Source organism: Gavialis gangeticus, unplaced genomic scaffold (assembly GCF_001723915.1).
Source record: "Gavialis gangeticus isolate Ggan-Ray unplaced genomic scaffold, GavGan_comp1, whole genome shotgun sequence".
Classification (NCBI taxonomy): domain Eukaryota; kingdom Metazoa; phylum Chordata; order Crocodylia; family Gavialidae; genus Gavialis; species Gavialis gangeticus.
In genome coordinates, this window is record NW_017729025.1 from 94,069,948 (window position 1) to 94,074,990 (window position 5,043).

The window sequence follows — 5,043 nt, forward strand, 5'->3', positions numbered from 1 at the left end:
GTGGCAAAGTTCATGGGTTACGGGTGGGATTTCTGGTCCCAAGATGGTGACAAGGGGGCAGGGCAACTGTCAAGGGGTGGGACTACCCATGAGGCCCTCAACAGCTCACCAGACCTTGTTAAGTGGCCCTTCACCCAAAATAATTGCCCGCCACTGGTCTATGTCAGCAGTTACCTGGTGTGGTGGCTGCTCAGAGTGCAGCATGTACACTTGCGTGCTGCTGGGAGCTCCACACAGCTCCACTCAGCCATGTGCTGCCACAGCGTGAAGGGAAGGCACATTGGGAAAGCACCAGCAGCTGAATGGCCCACAGCAGCCTACACACACCTTCTGCCACACCAGGAGAGACCCCTGGCTCCACTTGGCAGAGGAGTAACTCTGCCAGAAGAGAAGGGCTGGGCAGGAACCCACTCAACGCTGTTCTGGAAACATTCCAGTTCTGCGGGCAAGACTCTGTTGTGCAGATTCGTTCTCGGGCATTTCTTCCCCCCTCCAGTGTCATCAAAACCTATCCAGAATTCAGTTTATCTGAGAGCTTTCACTGTAGCCACCACTGGCACAGATCCAGAATTCAATATTATTCACTGAAATTATTAAAAAAAAAAAAGCTGATGTTTATTTTTAAGCATTTATTTCAATCTTTATCCATTTCACTTTTCAGGATTGCGCAAAATTAGGGGCTTGGGGGAACAGACAATTTATTCACGACAAATGTAACTACTGTAAGACTGCTGCCAGCTAAGCAGCAGAGCTGCCAGTCCCAGCTCTACTCACCCATAGCTCTCTTGTCCACTCTGTCACTTCCTCTTCCTTTGTTCCCAGTCCCCTAGGATTTCTGGGAGCTGCAGTCCAAACCACAATCAGGATGGTTCTTTCAGCCTACTCCCCTTGTTGTCATACACTCCATCAGTCATCATTTTTCTTATGTCCCCTTTCTAAATTTCAATTATTATTGAAGAAAATATGTTTTCACTGGTCTGTGAGTGAGAGGTGAAATCAACATTTATCACCATTTACTGATAAAAATCGAATCCTGCCAAGCCTAAGCATGGGTATTAACTTTCCCAACCTTAACAAGGCTTAAGATGTTCATTAGTAGGAAGAACTGCTTGAAATGTTTACCAAATAAGAATGCCTTCAGGAAATGACAAGAAGGAAGAGGCAATGCTCATGTGGAAAGCATGGTTTCACTTTTCAAACTATAGATCTTATAACAACAATTTGCACTTATCTTCAAAATGGTCTAAAAAAATCAGAGTTCTACGTCAACCCAGAGATATAAATTTTAACTCCACTTTACAGATAGGAAGCCCGAGGCAGAGCTGTTAGCTGACTTGCTTGAGATTTCTCAATGAGACAGTGGCAACGCTGGAAACATAACCCAGAAATTCCTGGATGCCAGTCTTGTATTCAGAAAGTCATCCCACCCTCATGAGACTAAAACTGAGAGTGCTGTGCCACAATTTATTAAACTGTTCTTCTCGTGCCCACCCCTGCTGCCTTCTGAAAAAGGTGTTCTAAACTTCACACTGACTGGTCTAAACTGATTGCTGGATTGGTAAGCAAACCAGAAGCGCATGTTCACAGCTCAGTTTCCTTGTGAAAGCAGTGAATTAGAACAGAAGTTACCTCCAGCATGCTGCTACCGTATGCCTGTTAACAGGTAGGTTGTACAACTGCTCCACTGAAAAAAATCAAATCTGTATAGTGACAACAACTTCCAGCTGCCAGAGGACAATAACAATCCCCAAAACTCTATGGCTAGGGACAGACATTACACATGAACTGGCTTAAGTGATCAGAAACTGGTTTAAACCTGTAATAGAACAGAAATTCAGGGCGTATAAACCGCTTTCAAAATGGCCAAAACTGGTTTAAAATAAACCTGTTCGAATGTAGTATCAGACTTAACTGATTTACGTCAAACCAGTTGATGGATCTTCCGTCCCAGACCCCTTCATGGTTTAAGTTAACTCAGTCCCCAGGATGCTTTGTAGCCCTTGGCTGGGCTGTCTGCTCCAGCAGAGCAGGATTGGCCCCATTTGTCTCCTGCCTAGCCAGAGCACAGAGCACTAGCACTGCTCCAGCTGGCTGACAAGGGTTGGGGCCAGCTGGAGTCCTGCTGCACGCCCCCCCCCACCGCTGCTGCAGCAGCAGAAGCAGGGGGCATGGCCAGATGCAGGTAGCTTGAAGGGAAGTAGGGGTTTAATCTCCCCTCCCTCCTGCAGGGGACCCCAGACAGGGTCTGCCCGGCTTCGCCATGCCCCCACCACTCAAGCTGCATGAGCACGGGCATTGCCAGACCCCTGGCCCCAGGCCTGAGGTGAAGGTAGGGAGGAAAGGGAGAATCACAGGTAAGTGGGGCTGGCAGGGACCTCCACGTGTCCTCTACTGTCTAGCCCAGCCCCTGCCCGAGCCCTGGCCAGCCTTCAGTGCTAGCTAGGGGCTGGGGGCTGGCCATGCTTTCCCCCTCCCAAAAAAATAAAAATAAAAATAAAAAAAAAGTCTGGCAAGGGCTGCTTCCCCCTCCCCCTCCATACACATCCTAGCTGGGGTCCTTGGAGGCCAGGGTGGGGGTTTAAAGCCCTCCCCAATCATACTCAGCCTGCCAGGGCCTGGCTACACCCCTCCAGCTCAGCTTCCCTCCAGCCTTCTGGTCACTGTGGGAAGCCAGGGAGGGCTGCTCTAGCACCCCCAGCTTCTGGCCTGAGCCACTGTAGGTATGTGGCTCCATTTCCCAAATCAAAAGTGAATGTCTATTCACTTGCTCGTTAGTTCAATCTACGCAGGTTAAACTAACCTGCAAATATTGAATTGATTCAGGCTCAGGCTTTTTGAATGTCTTTACTTAGCCCAGATGAGACACTTTTTCTCCTAGATCTTACTAGGTCCTATAGTATTAGCAAAAAAATCCGGCAAAGCCTTAGGAATTGCAGGCATAGTCTTTTAAGATACAACCTTTCCTTAACAGCCTCTTAGCTACCCAGCATCTCACAAACTTTTGGCAGATGCTTGTACCACCCTAGAGCTTGAGTAGTTTCAAAGTTTTTCCCTAGCCTGCTGCCAGTAGCAGAACTAGGTTTCTCCTCCGTGTGGGGTTACAGTTTAAAGTCTAAAAAAAGTATAAAAAGTATAACTGCTTCCATAAATGGGACAATCAAGTTAAAACAATATTTAAAATGAAAGTATAGACCTGTGTTACTAGAACTCTTATTCACTTGTTGATATTTATAGTTTTTGCTTTTTTTGGTTGTTTTTTGTTTAAACGATGAAAAAATGCACCAGTTAGTCTCACACTCAGACTCTCGTTCATAAGCCTAATGTTGCAATGTTCGGATTGCAAACACTGCAGGAAAGAATGGTTTCCTCTTTGCAAAAAGGTTCCATTTGATTAATTTTTTTTAAAGAAACATTTTGATTAGCTGCAGGTTTTGTAAAAGCTTATATCTACCAGATCTGAAGCGGAGATCTGGTGCTAAATTGGAAGTGTCAAGTCAAATCTGAAGAGCTGGGGAGTTCTCTATGCAAAAAAAGATCAATTCTCACAGAACCCCACCTACATGCGCTTTATCAAGTACTAAGCAACAAAGGTTATAGCATCAAAACACACTCTCACTGGCTGGTTGGTAACAGAGGGCAGGGCACTGTTGCCTAACAATTTATCTGATTAACGTTTTTCAAAGAGCCTGTAGCGGGTTGAGGGTCAATTTGCTTACCACACAGTTCCTCACTGTCCCTTTGCAGACTCAGTCTCTATTTATCTTCTGTACTCTCTCAGGCCAACCTCCCTCCCCACAGGAGTCAATCAGCATAAGCACTTATCACTGTGCAAACATACAACACCAGGTGTTTCCCGGGATCACGGAGACCACCTGGATTTGGATCCACCACTGGCAGCCTGCACTCTCTTCTCTCAGTTCGCTCTAGCCATGTACATAGTCGCTGATACGCACACAGTCTCTGGCCAACTCCCAGAAGAAGGCACTCGGCCAGGGTCCTTGGGCTCCACTATGCTAACCTGCTGGCTCTCTCCCTCTCAGCTGTCAGCTTTTCAGGGTCCCAGTCTCTCAGCCTCTGGCTCTTGGCTTCTAGTTCTCAGGCTCTCAATCTCTCAACCCTTTGCTGGCTGGCTGGCTGCCTGCCCGCCTGCCTGCTTCATCTCTCAGCCTGTCTTAGGCTTCTCTCTCTAGGAGCCTAACTCTCACACCCCTCTAATTCCTTCCCCTCCTGGGAAGTCTGGCTCCCCTTCCTTTTAGCTTCCTGCCAGCTAATTATCTCTCTCAGCTGGCACCATTGCCTAGGCAGCCTGCAATCACCCTTTACTGTCTCTGGCTGGGCTGTACCCTTGCATGCCTGCTGATTACCCCTAGGCTCCTTGATCTGGCAGACTGCTACAGGGCCACACATACTTTAAGATATCAATAATCACAATCATTTCTCCTTTTATGCCCCTTCCACCAATCAGAAAACATTACTACCACAATTAACCCATTTAGTCTTTTTACTTATTATAAAATACATGCACTGGTTAGAGCACAGGTCTGAGCATAAGGATCCTTGGATTTTCCATTGGCTTGTGTGCGTCTTGGTTAGGGGCGCACCAATAGAGAATTTTTGGGCTGATACTGATGTCTGATTTTTAAGGAACCATATCAGCCAATACTGATCTGATTCTGATATGCAGCCAGGCAGCTCCGAGACCAGCATTGGTAAGTCTGGTGTAGGGGAAGGGAAGGGGCATGGGGGGAAAAAGATCGAGGCCCCCACAGTGAGGGAGGGAGTGGGGGTGGGGCAGGCGCTGTTCAGCTGGGGCAGGGCAGGCACAGGATGCAACTGTGAGTGGATCATCCAGGGAGGGTGCAGGGGGGGTGAGCAGTTTCCACCACTACACACACCCCAGGAGGGCATGGGGTGGTGTGCCCCCACATCTGTGCGCGGGGTGGGGTGGGCTGCTGCTGCTGCAGGCTGGGGCCAGGGCAACGCCGAGCTCTTCCCAGTGGAGGCTTGGCTGGGCTGCACTCAGGGTGGGTGGTGATGGTGCTG

At 48.2% G+C, this 5,043-nt stretch overlaps 1 protein-coding gene across 2 annotated transcripts in view; it reads right to left on the reverse strand.

The window, feature by feature from the left end:
• The window catches only part of TMEM229B (transmembrane protein 229B), a 114,701-nt gene that overhangs the window by 82,242 nt on the left and 27,416 nt on the right, over positions 1 to 5,043 (reverse strand). The window contains exon 1 of one of the 2 annotated variants that reach the window (XM_019519182.1): positions 3,452 to 4,198. The exons of the other annotated variant lie outside the window; for it this stretch is intronic. The gene's annotated coding sequence lies outside the window, so the exon portion shown is untranslated. Of the gene's footprint in view, positions 1 to 3,451; positions 4,199 to 5,043 lie in introns of those variants that run through there. 2 annotated transcript variants of the gene reach the window in all.